This window comes from Coregonus lavaretus (assembly GCF_964263955.1).
Source record: "Coregonus lavaretus genome assembly, chromosome: 33".
NCBI lineage: Eukaryota > Metazoa > Chordata > Actinopteri > Salmoniformes > Salmonidae > Coregonus > Coregonus lavaretus.
In genome coordinates, this window is record NC_140020.1 from 35,609,328 (window position 1) to 35,628,819 (window position 19,492).

General features: G+C 43.1%; 1 pseudogene across 1 annotated transcript in view; it reads left to right on the forward strand.

Annotated features, from left to right (window-relative positions):
• Positions 1 to 398: 398 nt before the first annotated feature.
• Positions 399 to 19,492, forward strand: part of LOC311108419 (laforin-like) — a 41,897-nt pseudogene continuing 22,803 nt past the window's right edge. Inside the window, exons 1-2 of the transcript in view lie at positions 399 to 815; positions 1,911 to 2,046. The product of the transcript in view is annotated as a laforin-like (transcript). The remainder of the gene's footprint in view (positions 816 to 1,910; positions 2,047 to 19,492) is intronic.

The following is a 19,492-nucleotide window of genomic DNA, read 5'->3' on the forward strand; positions in this document are numbered from 1 at the left end:
TTGTTATTAGACTATTTATTTGGTGTTACAATGACTCAACATAGCTAAACTAGCTTGCTCTTTAGCTTACGTATTGAACTGAGCTAGACAGACCACTTTCCTATCCAAATTGTTATTTGATATACTGTTGCTACTTGCATGATTCTGACAGTAAATTGCTGCATTTTGGTACATTTTCACCCAAATTACTTGTGTTGAAAAAAAGCTCATAATTCCATTTGAATACTTCTTGTATTGACTGTATTGTAATGTCTTCACTTGTATTGTCTGCATCAAAACTCAATTAAATTAAGTCCTGTGTATTTTCCCTCACAGAGCTGCGGACCCTCCTGGTCCCACCACCACCACTCCCAGCTCCACCTTACAGCACTCTAAATACCCTCCCTGCCCTCTTAAAGATGGAGCAGCAATATATCCACTGTGTGACCTGCCTGAGTCAGAGGTGCATGACCAGTCCTGAACCTGGTATCTCCTACCCCCTGGAGAGAGTGCCCTGCCTGAACAGTGGTTTTGGCTGCCCTGCCACTCTGATGCAGACCCGGATGCCCGCGCACCTGGAGGTGTGCCCAGCGGGTGTGGTGTGCTGCACCATGGAGTGGAACAGGTGGTCTATCAGCTGCTTGGATTACACGTCATACAAGAGCTTGAGCTGGGGGGTGGAGGAGACAGAGCAGCTGGACATGGAGCTGGCCCTGCAGGACCAGCACACGCTGATCGAGTCCCCCATGGCGCCCACGGTCGAGAGAAAGCCACCCGTTGTCGCCGTAGAGAGCGAGAGTGAAAAGGACACTGCTTCGGACTCAGCTGTGCCAGTGGTGGCTGACCATATAGCTGCCATTTCTGATTCGTCATCGTCGTTGACGACGCAGTCACCACCCTTGACAACACAGTCATCACCACCATTGGGGACACAGTCACCACCACCATTGACGACACAGTCATCACCACCATTGACATCCCAGTCACCACCACTGAGCTCAGCGAAGGATAAAAAATGCTAATGGTATAAATGGTTTGAACGGTTCTATTGCCATACTGGCTGGCAACGTTCTCATCCCTTGCTAGCTAGCCAATTATGGCTAATTTACGGTCACGTCAAACAGTGTAGCCAGAATAACAACAAAGTAGCTGCATTTGAATTTGTTTAAGCTGTTTGCTAGTGACATTTATTTGGATACATCCCATAACAATGAGATAATGAGTCACGATTTCACCTGGCATAGAAAATGTGCTCTCGCATCAGGACACTGTTGTTCAGAGGAGCTAGCCAACAACACAGCTAACACAATCACTTCAAACTGAAGCTGGAGACTGCAAACTAGCTGCACTTTGTTTCGTTTTACCTGTTTCCAAAAAATTATGCTGATTCATGATTTTGACTGCCTATCTTTCTCATCCCGGACTCCCGGGACGTTCATTACTATGCAACAGCTGGAGATCGAATTTGAATATTGTAACAATGTTGCGAATGTAGGAGAGACAGACAGCAAGGTTTATACAAATTTCCGCTGTTGAAAAGTAAATGTTAGTTTAAAAGAAATGTGAGATAATATCTAGATGCTTTTTATAGTGGAGATCAAGTTTATAAATTGCCTGGCAGGGCTGATGAGACAGTGGATTGCGCAGTCAAGTGATAACTTGTGGAATAGACACCGGCTGGAATGTGGTTTTAACCAATCAGCATTCAGGATTAGACCCACCCGTTGTATAAAACCATATTTATAACCCCCATGTGAGGATTTGCATCCCCAGTCTAGGATTTTAAAGGGCCACTGCCACCATATAGGCCTTTTTGTATGTACAATAGCACTGATGTTGATTTCCTTACCCTATACCCCTTTAAATGTTAGCTTGACTGGATTGAACTCTCCTGCTTTACCAATGCTTTCTTACCTGTTCTGTTCTGGCAGGTGTGGAGATTCAGCACAGCCTTTAGCCCCGTTAATGAGTGGCGGTTCACCGAAGTCTCCAGTATGTCTGACCACCTGAGGAAGTGCCGCTACAACACAGTTGAGCGCAGGAGGAGGCCGTTCCACTGCCGTCCATGTGCACAGCCAGAGACAGATCCCTCCTCTCCGTCTTGAAACTCCAAGAGCAACACATTACCTAACCTCTGTTAGCTACACTGTAATTTAGGTTTTGATGTTACATTCATTTTTTTCATTGAAAAAGACTGACCCGTGTTATATGGCCGTGTTAAGAGTCTTAATGTATGAAATAACACTTGACCTGCTTGACACACGGTTCCAGTAGGATTCTTGACCTGCAATGTGTCAATAGAAGGTGTAAATCAGTATTGTTTAACAATTTACCTCGCATGATTTGGTGTTGTTTAAATCGTACCCCTATTTTAGGAACATGATTTTCTTGGAGAGAGAAACATGCGATAGTTGCTGTTTTATTTAGTTATTTTCTGTGAGATACTGACCATACAGAGAAAGAAATATACATATTTTCTTGTTTTTCACTCATATCCATGGGCTGAGCAAGTTGTTTGCCATATCGCACAATTTTTTGCATAACAGAGAGTTATGCTAGCACTTTAATGAATTTTGCAAGTCCCTGGTCACTCTTAAACCCATTTTCAATTTACAGAAATCGTCCTCCATGAAATGAATCTGAAGGACAAGTCTGCTCTCTGGGTGGGTTGGACCAGAATTGGACCATAACACAAAACTGAAACAAAGGGAGAGAAGTCACACAAGGTGCATGTGATTCTGTTGCCATTTAATAAAAATGGTCTTTAATACCACCTTTCATAATCTTCGTTGTGCTCGTATAGCGCTATCTATTCCGTTTGTTTTTCTATCAGCACCATGAAGCTTCAGTGAATCAGACAAGCTGTTTGATTTGATTTATTTGATAATTAAAAGTACATATGAACATGCTAAATCAGGAGAAAAATGTTAGTTCACTCATTAACACTTGCAAGAAAACATGGACAATGAGATCACAGAAGACAATGTGGCAAGATCAGTCCATTGCCAGCAGCATACCACACTGCATCCCACTGCTGGCTTGCCTCTGAAGGAAGCAGGGTTGGTCCTGGTCGGTCCCTGGATGGGAGACCAGATGATGCTGGAAGTGGTGTCGGAGGGCCAGGAGGAGGCACTCTTTCCTTTGGTCTAAAAAGAAATATGTCCCAATGCCCCAGGACTGTGATTGGGGACATTGCCCTGTGTTGGGTGCTGTCTTTCAAATGGGACATTAAATGGGTGTCCTGACACTCTGTTGGGCGGCAGGTAGCTTAGTGGTTAAGAGCGTTGTGCCAGTAACCGAAAGGTCGCAGGTTCTAATCCCTGAGCCGACTAGGTGAAAAATCTGTTGATGTGCCCTTGAGCAAGGCACTTAACCCTAATTGCTCCTGTACGTCGCTCTGGATAAGAGCGTCTGCTAAATGACTAATTATTATAATTATTACTAAAGATCACATGGCACTTATCATCAGAGTAGGGGTGTTAACCCCAGTGTCCTGGCTAAATTCCCAGTCTGGCCCTCATACCATCATGGCCACCTAATCACCCTCAGCTTCCAATTGGCTCATTCATCCCCCCTCTCCCCTGTAACTGTTCACCAGGTTGTTGCTGTAAATGAGAATGTGTTCTCAGTCAATTTACCCTGTAAAAAAACAGAAAGGTTAAATTACATAATTACAGTAACAGATTTGCAGCAGGGCATATTCCTTCCTACGTCCTTTACTACTGGGCTTGCATGCATTTTTGCTCAATCATGTAGTAACATGAACCGGCTCACATGGATACACAATTTAGAAAAGGGCAGATTTTAGCTAGCTAGACACTGGAGGACAATGACACAACGAGATGCAACAATTCAAGTATTTTTCTGTCAATGATGTTTGGCTTCTGAATTGATTGGTCTGAAGCCAAATCCAAACGGGCTTCCCTTGACACTTTTTTTGGTGCGCCACGACCATTCACAGCTGAGCTCACTCAGTTTAGCTCAATCCTGACTGGCTATTACTTTCTTAAAAAATATATAAAGGGAGGCCAAATGCTTGCTGTCTTCCCTTGCATTCAATGCTATGGGCGGCAACAATGTCATACAATGTCATACTCTTTTTGACCAGACTTCTAACTTAATCTTCACATCTCTAGTCTGTTTCCACGGTTCTCATTTATCAATGTTGCGTGGAAACGATTATAAAATACTACTTACGAAAGGAATTTAGAAAGTTCGTACACATAGAAAAAGTGTGATTTATCAAAGATTATGGATATACTGACAAGATACATGTTTCTCCGCCCTAACAATGGAAGTCGTTATCCACAAAGGGGCACGGCGGGCTGTCCAGCTCCCACCTATCCTTTCAGCCTCATTGCTCATGCACGACCTTGGCTATTTTTAAAACGCCCCTAATTAACCATATATGGTCAAAATCATCCCTTTAAAGCCGATGGAAATATACAACGCAGTACCATGAAATAGCCTTCAACGGCGCAACCAAAAAAAGTGTATAATTAAACCATTATCGAGACTGCAATAGAGGTGCTAGTGTAAGAGATTGAGTACAATCAAAAGTTTTACATGGCTCGCTCAGTTGAGGTTTGACCAGTAAAAATAAAAACAGCTACAAAGAGAGGACCATTAGGACAATTCAAGTTGCTTTAGCAATGGCACATTTACTTCAAGTGAATGGGCAACACTTTTTATTTTATTTAACCTTTATTTAACTAGGCAAGTCAATTAAGAACAAATTCTTATTTACAATGATGTCAAAAGGCCTCCTGCGGGGACGGGGGCTGGGATAACAAATGTAAATGTAGGACAAAACACGCATCACGACAACAGAGACCCCACAACACTACATGAAGAGAGACCTAAGACAACAACGCAACATGGCAGCAACACATGACAACACAGCATGGTAGCAACACAACATGACAACAACACGGTAGCAACACAACATGGCAGCAGCACAACCTGTTGCAGCACAAACATTGTACAAACATTGTTAGGCACAGAAGGGCAAAGAGGTAGAGACAACAATGGAGATAAAACGGTCTAGTTTGAGTGTTTTTTGCAGCTCGTTCCAGTCGCTAGCTGCAGTGAACTGAAAAGAGGAGCGACCCAGGGATGTGTGCGCTTTGGGGACATTTAACAGAATGTGACTGGCAGAATGGGTGTTGAATGGACGTTATATGTGGCTCAGTTGGTAGAGCATGGCACTTGCAACGCCAGGGTTGTGGGTTCGATTCCCACGGGGGACTAGTACGAACAAATATGAAAATGTATACACTACTGTAAGTCCCTCTGTATAAGAGCATCTACTAAATGACTAAAATGTAAATGGATGAGGGTTGCAGTAGGTGTCTCAGATAGGGGGGAGTGAGGCCTAGGAGGGTTTTATAAATAAGCATCAACCAGTTGGTTTTGTGACTTACATTAATGTGAAGACTGTTACTTATTGAATGAACTAACTATGTTTAATTGCCACTCAATTAAATTAACCATGTAACAATTAACTCATTAGGCACCACGGAATAAGTTGTTTAACGAGTTACCATCTCCCGAATTAAACTCTTAGAAGATATACAGTTGAAGTCGGAAGTTTACATACACTTTGGTTGGAGTCATTAAAACTCATTTTTCAACCACTCCACAAATTTGTTGTTAACAAACTATAGTTTTGGCATGTCGGTTAGGACATCTACTTTGTGCATGACACAGGTAATTTTTCCAACAATTGTTTACAGACAGATTATTTCACTTATAATTCCAGTGGGTCAGAAGTTTACATACACCAAGTTGACTGTGCCTTTAAACAGCTTGGAAAATTCCAGAAAATGATGTCATGGCTTTAGAAGCTTCTGATAGGCTAATTGACATAATTTGAGTTAATTGGAGGTGTACCTGTTGATGTATTTCAAGGCCTACCTTAAAACTCAGTGTCTCTTTGCTTGACATCATTGGAAAATCAAAAGAAATTAACCAAGACCTCAGAAAGAAAAATTGTCTGGTTCATCCTTGGGAGCAATTTCCAAACACCTGAAGGTACCACGTTCATCTGTACAAACAATAGTACGCAAGTATAAACACCATGGGACCACGCAGCCGTCATACCGCTCAGGAAGGAGACGCGTTCTGTCTCCTAGAGATGAACGTACTTTGGTGCGAAAAGTGCAAATCAATCCCAGAACAACAGCAAAAAACCTTGTGAAGATGCTGGAGGAAACAGGTACAAAAGTATCTATATCCACAGTAAAACGAGGCCTATATCGACATAACCTGAACGGCCTCTCAGCAAGGAAGAAGCCACTGATCCAAAACCGCCATAAAAAAGCCAGACTACGGTTTGCAACTGCACATGGGGACAAAGATCGTACTTTTTGGAGAAATGTCCTCAGGTCTGATGAAACAAAAATAGAACTGTTTGGCCATAATGACCATCGTTATGTTTGGAGGAAAAAGGGGGCTGCTTGCAAGCCGAAGAACAACATCACATCCTTGAAGCACGTGGTGGCAGCATCATGCTGTGGGGTTGCTTTGCTGCAGGAGGGACTGGTGCACTTCACTTTGGGTCTCCCAAATGGACAATGACCCCAAGCATACTTCCAAAGTTGTGGCAAAATGGCTTAAGGACAACAAAGTCAAGATATTGGAGTGGCCATCACAAAGCTCTGACCTCAATCCTATAGAAAATGTATGGGCAGAACTGAAAAAGCGTGTGTGAGCAAGGAGGCCTAAAAACCTGACTCAGTTACACCAGCTCTATCAGGAGGAATGGGCCAAAATTCACCCAACCTATTGTGGGAAGCTTGTGGAAGGCTACCCGAAACATTTGACCCAAGTTAAACAATTTAAAGGCAATTCTACCAAATACTAATTGAGTGTATGTAAACTTCTGACCCACTGGGAATGTGATGAAATATATAAAAGCTGAAATAAATAATTCTCTCTACTATTATTCTGACATTTCACATTCTTAAAATAAAGTGGTGATCCTAACTGACCTAAAACAGGGAATTGTTACTAGGATTAAATGTCAGGAATTGTGAAAAACTGAGTTTAAATGTATTTGGTTAAGGTGTATGTAAACTTCCGACTTCAACTGTATATATATTATATATCAATAAGAGTCACTTATTCAATCATTATCTCATCAGTCTCATTCTGAACGTCACATAATCCTTGAACCTGCAAGAACCCTAACCTTATTGATGAATTAGCAATACACAAATTGGCTTAATTATTTATTTACTAACTAACTAAATAACACACAATACAAACACACACAGGTTATTGATTACTAACGTAATACAATGAAAACAGGTCCCTAGTGGACTGGACTAACAATAGCATGACTGCTTGGTTAGGGGAAGGAGGGGTCAATAGAAAGAGAGTGAAAGGGAGAGACAGAGATTCAACTTATCGTTGTTACATTTGGAAACCACCGCTCATTCGGATAAGAAATGCAATGCATATTTACGCGTAGCTGTCCTTGATTGTCATCTCTCTGTTGAACCACTTTCTCAAAAAGGGTTTGAGTGTCCTATCCCACTTCGGTGAGACTCGGCTTGTCTTTGAATGGAGTGTTCGTGTGAATAGATACTTCAGATGTGCCAATGGTTGCCTGAGAGGGATTGTCCTTCCCACCTCGTGTCTTTAGTCAAAGTTCTAGACTGCTTTAAATGTACAGCTGCAGACTTATATGATAAGGTCTAGTGCGTGGTCTTCTTCTCGTATAGAGATTGAGAGTTTCAGAGTTTTTCCATTTAAAACGCTTGGACTACCGTCTCACGTTTTCTGGTCTGTAGAGTGTCAACCATTTGTAACGTTCAGCTCCCGCTGCACGTCGGCTAGTCTTTTTGGTCTAACCTGTAAGGGTTGGGGTGAGGTGTGACCCAGGTGCGATGCAGGATATACAGTAGGCAGTAGGCAGAGATGGTGAAACAAGGATCTTTACTGGTGGTCCCGAAGCCAGAATACAAAGTAACGGACTTATCACGATAAAAGAAAGGCGGAGCAAATAAGTCTCCAAAAAAACGGCTGACAGCCAAAATACGAAATACTACCTAAGACAGAAACAAATAACGAAACAGGGAGAACACTTCTCAAGTACCTGTACATAGGTCTCCAATCAGACACTGAGTAGTACTGCTGGACATCGAGAAACTAGCAGAGAAAACTGAGCAAGGGAACACAGGGAATTGAGGGCATAAATACACAGGTGAACAGATAGACACAGGTGACACCAATAGGATGATGATTAGTCCAGACTGTGAGTGAGGAGGTGCCTAAGGTTGTCGGAGGATGACACCTAGTGGATCCCTCCGAAACTGCGACCCCCTCCTGTAACACTAACCATTTTAAGCCATGTAGCCACAGCTCCACGCTTCCTGGTCTAAAGGTTGATTTGTTTTTCAAGACTTTTTATGTAAAAGGGGCGTTCCATCGTGATGACATGATCTCTGATGCCACTCGGGGCGTGGCTAGTCACTGTGCATAGTTTATATGAAAAACTATTATCTCATTAGAAGACTAAAATCACACTGCTATCTTCACCAAAATACTCTCATACTTAATCAAATATTTTATACAACATTTAGATGTGAACTTGATAGATAGAATATGTACACTTTCCGAGTTACAGTTATTTCTTGATACCATCCTTAATGACATCACAAAATAATAAACAATATGACATGATTATTCTTTAAATCTCCACTGACCATTCCAAACATTTGGTGGTCAGGAATAATGTTCCAATGTCTAATATTTTGACGTTAGAGTTTTTAGGCGGCAAGAGTCTCTTTGTAACAAAGAGATTTCTTTCTTCCCATACTAGAGACCAAAAGTAGTCATTTTCTGTAAACTATTTATGACTGGCTGTTAAGTCATAAAACCGGCCCAACTCCCCCTTCTCCTCTCCTGTGGGGGTGGGGTGGGGTCTGGCTATCTGTCAGCCATTTGCCAAACCTATCTGGCACCTTTGATCCTCACCCCCCTCTGATGGGTTCAACCTTGGAAGGATTCTGCAAGTTGCAACCCACCATAAAAATGGCCACGGGATGTCCTGGTTGTGGATCATCGTTGCCGTCCCCCTCTGGTGGTTTACCCTGGTAGGGTTTCTGCAAGCTGCAGACCACCACAAGAATGGCCAGGGGATGTCCAGGTTGGGGATCGCCGTTGTGGTCCTGTCGCCCGGTTGTCCAGGCTGGTAGATCTAGGCAGTAACTTAGGCAGATGTTAACAACGCACAACACTCACGAAATACATCATTACATGTCTTCCCCAAATGAGCGGCGCTGTGGCACTAACTAATGGTTGTATGGGGAACTTGTTTATGGCTCTATCACTTCCTAAGTGTCAAAGAAAATGAAACAAAAATGAATAAAAGCATAAACAAAAGATATACAAAATAGTTACCACAACTTAATCATCTAAGCATTTCACTGTAAGGTCTACACCTGTTGTATTCGGCGCATGTGACAAATAAAATGTGATTTGATTTAAATGGACTGTATTCTATGTACGTCCACAGTCTTGGCTAAACGACTCTATCATGGCATTGTCTGATGTCATATCTAGGGCGTTCCTACTTAGCGGTGTGTTGCTTAGGGCACTATCCTAAGTTGATAACTACATGATAAGTCTACAGCTGTAAGGCACCAGCTTTGGACAGTCTACAGGGATGACCTATGGACTTCTGGGGAGGAACTGGTGAGTACTGTAGCTGTAGAGTCAAAGGCCTCAGGGTACATTTTCAACTTTACCAAGGCTGGTATTTTTCTCGTACCCTTAAGTGATCCTAGTATAAATCCTCATTAAATGTTCCGTTGTACATGTGCATTTATGCTTACACAAGCGCTCATGCCAACGGAAAGAAAACCAGGTATCCTGGTAGTCTGCAACCTGTTCAGAATGAGTCTGATGTCATCAGATAATTTCCATGTCAATGACTCGAGGTCAGTAAGAATCGGTGCCGACCTCAAGCTATATGCCAAGGGGACCTGCAGTGGTTTTACTACAAGTTAAGGTATCTTACACCATTGTAGTGGCGATAGTTATGAAGGAGTCTATTTCATAGCTATGTTATCCATGGAGGAGCTAACCTCACGACGAAAGTACTCTATAAGCACTGAACCAGTCGTACGCGGTGTGATCGTGGTTCATGACTTCTAATAACTTTCCTCCTGAGGGTTCTATTTATTTGTGGCATGTGTGTTAATCATCAGAAGAGTGTTTTGGGAGATTCCCTTCCATGTGTTGCAATCTGAGTGACTACTAACTCCTCTGTCGCTGTTATCAAGGACAATTCGACCTTCTTACTGAGTGTGGCTGAACTGACTGTTGCTGGCATTGGTACTTGTACTCAAGGGGACCAGCTATCCTACCGATATATTCTGAAATGTTATTCTACCGGAATACATGATTAGAGCATTTTACTAGTTGCATTGTAGCTGAAACTACACATGGCAAGGAATGATTATTGTTGCCATTTGTTTTGGAGGTGCTTTTACGACCAGTGTGGTACACCTCAGTGATATCTCAGATGTGTTATCCCCGTCGAGGGGCTTGTCCGCTCCTCTCTGTTCTCATGGAGAAGTTTACAACTAGATTTGTTTCCTGCTCTGGCAGCCTCGTACAGTGTTGCATGTAGTCTCGACCCCCCACCGGCCTCGATGAGGCTCATCATGGGTCTGGGCTAGCATTCCACCATTGTGTCTCGGGACCCCCCCACCAGCGGTTGGTGTTGGTGTTCGAGGCACAAATGAAAAGGTCGAACCCTTTGAACAATTCGCCAGCATCTGCGTTGTTAGATTGGCTGTAACCTTTCAACCAAATCTCCTGGTGTTTGTGCTTGAAAACGCTCAGTGGCTGTTGTGGCATGTCAGTCACGACAGCGTCCGGGTGTGGCAACCGTTCCAGTACCTGCGAACTGTGACGAGAATATCTTTCTGTGATATGGCACAGCGTTTCACCAGTGGGAGTACACTCTGCACGTCGATGCTTTTGTTCCTGAGACGGCCGCAGTGCTTGCGCAAGTGTCAGAAGGACAAGGGAAGTTCATCTCAGCTACAGTATCGCATGACTCCAAGGAAGAGGGAAGTTGCTCACTCACAGAGACTGCTGGCTCGAAATCATGGAAAGAATGGTCAATCAGGTTTGCTGATTGAATGTGACGAGATATCGTAATATCTCCTTGGGTAATATTCTGCACCAAGAGGTGTCGACATGTATTTTTCCCATTGGGTTCTTTCGATAGATACCCCTTGTGGATTACTGTGTTGCAGTTAACGTTCGGAGAAGACAGTGTGGTCAGTGGAGACGGCATGGTTACCTGTGACCATACTTGGTTGGTTTTCCAATCCATCAGTGGGATCAAACGATCCTTCAAGTCTGCTCCGAGTAGCAGGGGTTGACTTTCAAGGCTGGTAACATACATAGGGTGAACAAGTGATACGTCTTGGAAGTGTAGTTTCAGCAGGAGTCTCAATGTGAGAGGCGAGGTAGTCTGAGTGACACCTCGAAGTTTAATATTGCATCGTTCCGTTTTTAACCAACATTTAGTTGGGTTCAAAGCCCTTTTGAGATCATTGAACAATGTTTGAGAGATGAGCGATATTATCGAGCCCGAATCAATTAGCGCATGACAGGATAAGCAGTCCTCCAGGACTGTTTCCAGGTATGGGCTGTTTGAGTCACATTTTATGGTCATATTCCGCACAAAGTGGAGTGCTTGTTCGCAATGATGTGATGTGTCATTAGTGTTCATGGTAAAAACAGATAGTCTTATCAGGTTTTGAGTGGAATTGGCTATTGCGATCTTTTTGACCTTTTGCTTCGCAACATTTGTATCAGAGTCTATAGACAAAGCCTGTGGGCTTGTTTCTAGATCGAGCGGGAGTATGTTGATCGTTTACATCCTCACAAAAGGTGTTAATTTTGGCAGACCTGTTGTCCGACAAATCCACGTCTAGTCATTGTGACTTATCTTTTTCCCCTTTCTCAAAATGTTTGCGCTTCTGTATTTCTCTTAGCAGAACTTCTAGAGAGAATCTGTTTACGTTTTGATTGTCATTGAACCCTTTGTTACCCTAGTTACCCTTGTGCCCTGACACTTTGTGTGGGTTGGGTGCAGGAACGTAGCGATCAGGTTGATTGTAGCGGTAGTCGTTTCGCTGGCGGCGTACTTTACAGTTATTTTGACCATGGCGGGTATTGGTATCCTGGTTTCGTGGTAGAAACCGTTGTCGTGTGTCATCACTCAATGCTTCAATACCTGATAACGCACCCTCTAACTGGAGTGAGTGCTCCTGTTCAATCTTCAAACCCGAGATTACAGGGCTCTTAGCGTTGTGCACGTTTGATGCCTCAAAATCTGTGCTCGCAAGCTCTCTGAGGTCTGAGATTGGCAAACCAACGTCGGCTGTAGGACCCAAGTAAGGTTATGAAGGTGGGATACATGTTCGACAGAAACATTTGTTTGAATGGTAATAGGTCTTCCATTCCTGTATCAGTGAGTAGGCCAAAGTAAGCTGAACGAAGCCTATGATAGTAAGCTTGTGGGTGTTCATTCCGAGCTTGTTTGAGAGTGTTAGCCAGCGAGCTGTCGTGCTTACGAGTCGCAGAACCACTGAATTCTATTTTCAAAGCGGTGGCAAGTTTAGCGTAGTCATTTTGCACATGTTGCTGTTCTAGACAAATCAAATCAAATCAAATCAAATCAAATTTTATTGGTCACATGCGCCGAATACAACAGGTGCAGACATTACAGTGAAATGCTTACTTACAGCCCTTAACCAACAGTGCATTTATTTTAAACAAAAAAAATAAAAAAAATAAAAAATAAGTTAGAATAAAACAACAACAAAAAAAGTGTTGAGAAAAAAAGAGCAGAAGTCAAATAAAGTGACAGTAGGGAGGCTATATATACAGTAAAATAAAGTGACAGTAGGGAGGCTATATATACAGGGGGGTACCGTTGCAGAGTCAATGTGCGGGGGCACCGGCTAGTTGAGGTAGTTGAGGTAATATGTACATGTGGGTAGAGTTAAAGTGACTATGCATAAATACTAAACAGAGTAGCAGCAGCGTAAAAAGGATGGGGTGGGGGGGCAGTGCAAATAGTCCGGGTAGCCATGATTAGCTGTTCAGGAGTCTTATGGCTTGGGGGTAGAAGCTGTTGAGAAGTCTTTTGGACCTAGACTTGGCACTCCGGTACCGCTTGCCGTGCGGTAGCAGAGAGAACAGTCTATGACTAGGGTGGCTGGAGTCTTTGACAATTTTGAGGGCCTTCCTCTGACACCGCCTGGTATAGAGGTCCTGGATGGCAGGGAGCTTTGCCCCAGTGATGTACTGGGCCGTACGCACTACCCTCTGTAGTGCCTTGCGGTCAGAGGCCAAGCAGTTGCCATACCAGGCGGTGATGCAACCAGTCAGGATGCTCTCGATGGTGCAGCTGTAGAATTTTTTGAGGATCTGAGGACCCATGCCAAATCTTTTTAGTCTCCTGAGGGGGAATAGGCTTTGTCGTGCCCTCTTCACGACTGTCTTGGTGTGTTTGGACCATGATAGTTCGTTGGTGATGTGGACACCAAGGAACTTGAAGCTCTCAACCTGTTCCACTACAGCCCCGTCGATGAGAATGGGGGCGTGCTCAGTCCTCTTTTTTTTTCCTGTAGTCCACAAATGAACCTTGTCACGTGTCTATTCGACGTTCGCTTTAACAGGTAAAGCCTGTCAGAACCCGTAGCTTTCGGGTTGCCATCCAAGGCATCCTCGATGTCTGCTAGGAACATCTGTGTCTTTTGGCTTACCTGGAATGGGGTCAAAGGTGCGCAAGTTTTTGACGAGTTTGTCAAGGCGTTCCGTGCCAAGTGCGTGGAGAGGGTTGGCTTCATCCTGTGGGGAATTGTGGGCCGAAAGGCCAAGAGTTTGAAACCAAGCTTTGGCTTTGTTGGCGAGGAGGCGCCATATTACTCTGTGCCGAATGGCCAAGAGGAGAAGACTGAGGGACACCTGAGAGAGGCAACGTCTGAAACCTTCTGTCGTCTTCAGTCCTTTGTGTACCGTGCTCCGGTTGCGAGTTTGGTTGCTTGACTGTGTAGTCACGCTGTAGCGCGTGACTGTTCTGGAATTCCTCCAGATGGTACCTAAGGGTGGTATTCTGCTGCATAGCAGAGTCCACTTGAGCGCTTAGAGTACATATTTTAGACAGGTGAGTGTCGCACTTGCTCCGTTCGGCCTCACACTTATCTGTCATGGTTTGCAGGTCTTGAGTACAGAGCAAGAGATTCAGTGATGAGATTTCCTCCACTTGCTTCGAAATCAATATTTCCATCTTCATCACCTGGGTTCTCTCATCATTCATTTGGTCAGCGACTTCAATGAGTTCTGCTGATTTGTCATCCATCATTGTGTTCATTAACTGATCGTCTTTGGTCTGCAGCATTTGGACTAGAACATTATTGCTTTGAGTAACGTTCATCAAAACTGCATGCATGTTATGAAGTTGCACGCTCCTGTTTGTAGATAACTTGTCAGATTTATCTAATTTAGTGTGGACCTCGTCGTATTTAGTTTTGGCTAAATCGAGTTGTTCCTGTAGAAGACGATTTTGTTGAAGAGTTTATGCTCGTTCATCATCATATGTTTTTGCAATTACTTTTAATTGTTCAGTTTTCAAACACTTTCCTCGGCTAGAAGAATGTTTTCCTTATCTGCTTTTGTCATTAGTTTCCCGTTCCTTTTCACCTGTCCCTTCATATCAACCATTTCTTGCTCGTGATTCTGCTGAGCACTGCGGTACTGGAGAGATGCCAATCTCTGATGGCCATACATCAGGGCTAAACTGGAGAGAACCTTTACAAGGCATGTGCCCAATGGTTGATGTTGGAGAGTGTTTGTCGCAATTTCTGCTAATGGCATAGTCAGAGTTTGTATCGCTGCTGAGGTCAGCGGTCAATCCTTTTATGGGTGAGGGTTCACTAATTAGCGGGGTAATGGGGACCATCCCATCTGATAGCTTGCACATTATATATATATATATATATATTTATTTATTTTTTCAAAGTTTGGGTTTTGAGTCATTGGAAGCTGCAAAAACGATTTAAATCTATTTATAGGCGTTAATGAACCATTATTACTGGATCAGTAATGTGGGAGATGGACGTGAATGAATTTGCAAAAGCAAACTTAATTGATAAATCAAGGTTAATGATCAATCATACCTGTATAGGCTATCTGGGAATTAAACGTTAATTAACCTGAAAGCATCGCTGTATCGAGGTTAATGTGGAAAAGTTACAAATGTCTCATTGGCTGGAACAATTTAATAGTCCTTATCCAAATGATCACCCTGAAAATGGTTTGTGTGGCAACTAGTGCAAAGCTAGCCCTACTTGTACAAGAATCTCACTTCCACGCACAACAGGGTCCCCTTTAACAAGGGAACAGGGGTTTACTAATGACGTCTCAAGTTCACCCTTAATCTGCGTTATTTTTGTACAATGTTTACCAGAACACACGGACACATGAAGAAATATACCTTGATCAGCTGCAGACTTATATGATAAGGTCTAGTGCGTGGTCTTCTTCTCGTATAGAGATTGAACATTTCAGAGTTTCTCCATTTTAAATGTATGGACTACCGTCTCACGTTTTCTGGTCTGTAGAGTGTCAACCATTTGTAACGTTCAGCTCCCGCTGCACGTCGGCTGGTCTTTCTGGTCTAACCATTTTAAGCCATTTAGCCACTGCTCCACACTTCCTGGTCTAAAGGTTGATTCATTTTTCAAGGCTTTTTATGCCCTCTGGGTACAAGGGGTTTTCCATCGTGATGACACAATCTCTGATGTCACTCGGGGCTTGGCTAGTCACTGTGCGTAGTTTATATGAAAAACTATTATCTCATTAGAAGACTAAAATCACATTGCTATTTTCACCAAAAAACTCTCATACTTAATCATATATTTTATTCAACATTTAGATGTAAACTTGATAGACAGAATATGTACAGTTATTTATTGATACCATCCTGACATATGACATGATTATTCTTTAGATCCGCACTGACCATTCCAAACATTTGGTGGTCAGGAATAATGTTCCAATGTCCAATCCTTAGACGTTAGAGTTTTTTGGCAGCAAGAGTCTCTGTAATAAAGAGATTTCTTTCTTCCCATACTAGAGACCAAAAGGAGTCATTTTCTGTAAACTATTTATGACCGGCTGTTGAGTCATAAAACCGGCCCAACTCAAGTTGGGGTCTGGCTATCTGTCAGCCATTTGCCAAGCTGATCTGGCACCAAGGAGAGAGTCATGACAGTATACAGAGATGGCCAGTTTATAGAGGAGTATAGAGTGCAGTGATTTGTCCTATAAGGAGCATTGGTGGAAAATCTGATGGCCAAATGGTAAAGAACATAGCCGCTTGAGAGCACACTTACATGCTGATCTATAAATGACGTCTCTGTAATCTAGGATGGTCATCTGAATCAGGGTTAGTTTGGCTGCTGGGGTGAAAGGAGCGATTACGATAGAGGAAACCAAGTCTAGATTTAACCTTAGCCTGCAGCTTGGATATGTGCTGAGAGAAGGACAGTGTACCGTCTACCATGCTCCCAAGTACTTGTATGAGGTGACTACCTCAAGCTGTAAACCCTCAGAGGTAGTAATCACACCGGTGATTACTACCTTTATTTTGGAACCACATGACCTTTGTTTTGGAGGTGTTCGAAACAAGGTTAAGGGCAAAAAAAGCTTGTTGGAGAATAAGAAAGTTTGTTGTAGCACATTTAACACAAAATTCTGGAAGGGGTCAGCTGAGTATAAGACTGTATCATCTGCATATAAATGGATGAGAGAGCTTCCTACTGCCTGAGCTAGCTACACACCAAACGTACACAACCGTTCAAAAGTTTGGGGTCACTTAGAAATGTCCTTGTTTAAGAAAGAAAATCACTTTTGTTGTCCATTAAAATAACATCAACTTGATCAGAAGTACAGTGTAGACATTGTTAATGTTGTAAATGGCTATTGTAGCTGGAAACGGCTGATTTTTAATGGAATATCTACATAGGCGTACAGAGGCCCATTATCAGCAACCATCAGTTCTGTGTTCCAATGGCACGTTGTGTTTGCTAATCCAAGTTTATCAATTTAAAAGGCTAATTGATCATTGGAAAACCCTTTTGCAATTATGTTAGCACAGCTGAAAACTGTTGTGCTGATTAAAGAAGCAATAAAACTGGCCTTTTTGAGACTAGTTGAGTATCTGGTGCATAAGCAATTGTGGGTTCAATTACAGGCTCAAAATAGCCAGAAACAAATAACTTTCTTCTGAACTCGTCAGTCTTTTCTTGTTCTGAGAAATGAAGGCTATTCCATGCGAGAAATTGCCAAGAAACTGAAGATCTCGTACAACACTGTGTACTACTCCCTTCACAGAACAGCGCAAACTGGCTCTAACCAGAATTGAAAAAGGAGTGGGAGGCCCCGGTGCACAACTGAGCAAGAGGACAAATACATTAGAGTGTCTAGTTTGAGAAACAGACGCCTCACAGGTCCTCAACTGGCAGCTTCATTAAATAGTACCCGCAAAACACCAGTCTCAACGTCAACAGTGAAGAGGCGACTCCGGGATGCTGACTTTCTCGGCAGAGTTGCAAAGAAAAAGACTGGCCAATAAAAATAAAAGTTTAAGATGGGCAGTCTGAGATATGGCTTTTTCTTTGCAACTCTGCCTAGAAGGTCAGCATCCCGAAGTCGCCTCTTCACTGTTGACGTTGAGACTGGTGTTTTGTGGGTACTATTTAATGAATCTGAATACATAAGTATTCAGACCCTTTGCTACTTGACTCGAAATTGAGCTCAGGTGCATCCTGCTTCCATTGATCATCCTTGAAATGTTTCTACAACTTCATTGGAGTCCACCTGTGGTATATTCAATTGATTGGACATGATTTAGAAAGGCACACACCTGTCTATATAAGGTCCCACAGTTGGCAATGCATGTCAGAGCAAAAACCAAGCAATGAGGTCGAATGAATTGTCCGTAGAGCTCTGAGACAGGATTGTGTCGAGGTATAGGGCCTCCTGTAGCTCAGTTGGTAGAGCATGGTGCTTGCAACGCCAGGGTTGTGGGTTCGATTCCCACGGGGGGCCAGTATGGAAAATGTATGAACTCACTAACTGTAAGTCGCTCCTGATAAGAGCATCTGCTAAATGACTAAAATGTAAATGTAAAATTTTTGAAAGATCTAGGGAAGGGTACCAAAACATTTATGAAGTATTGAAGGTCCCCAATAACACAGTGGCCTCCATCATTCTTAAATGGAAGAAGTTTGGAACCACCTAGACTCTTCCTAGAGCTGTCCGGCCAGCCAAACTGAGCAATCGGGGGAGAAGGGCCTTGGTCAGGGAGGTGACCAAGAACCAGATGGTCACTCTGACAGAGCTCTAGAGTTCCTCTGTGGAGATGGGAGAACCTTCCAGAAGGACAACCATCTCTGCAGCACTCCACCAATCAGGCCTTTATGGTAGTGTGGCCAGACGGAAGCCACTACTCAGTAAAAGGCTCATGACAGCCCGCTTGAAGTTTGCCAAAAGGCACCTAAAGACTCTCAGACCATGAGAAACAAGATGATCTGGTCTGGTGAATCCAATATTTAATTATTTGGCCTGAATGCCAAGCGTCACTTTTGGAGGAAACATGTCACCATGCCTACAATGAAGCATGGTGGTGGCAGCATCATGCTGTGGGGATGTTTTTCAGCGGCAAAGACTGGGAGACTAGTCAGGATCGAGGCAAAGATGAACGGAGCAAAGTACAGAGTTCCTTGATGAAAACCTTCTCCAGAGCGCTCAGGACCTCAGACTATGGCGAAGGTTCACCGTCCAACAGGAAAACAAACCTAAGCACACAGCCAAGACAATGCAGGAGTGGCTTCAGGACAAGTCTCTGAATGTCCTTGAGTGACCGAGTCAGATGCCGTACTTGAACCCGATCAAACATCTCCGGAGAGACCTGAAAATAGCCATGCAGCATCGCTCCCCATCCAACCTGACAGAGCTTGAGAGGATCTGCAGAGAAGAATGGGAGAAGCTTGTAGCTTCATACCCAAGAAGACTCAAGGCTGTAATCGCTGCCAATGGTGCTTCAACAAAGTACTGAGTAAAGGTTCTGAATACTTGTGGAAATGTGATATTTTTTTTTTTTTTTTTTTTTTAATAAGCCTGTAACCTACCAAGATGTGGAAATACTTTCCGAAGGCACTGTATATATACAGTGGGGCAAAAAAGTATTTAGTCAGCCACCAATTGTGCAAGTTCTCCCACTTAAAAAGATGAGAGAGGCCTGTAATTTTCATCATAGGTACACGTCAACTATGACAGACAAATTGAGAAAAAAAATCCAGAAAATCACATTGTAGGATTTTTAATGAATTTATTTGCAAATTATGATGGAAAATAAGTATTTGGTCACCTACAAACAAGCAAGATTTCTGGCTCTCACAGACCTGTAACT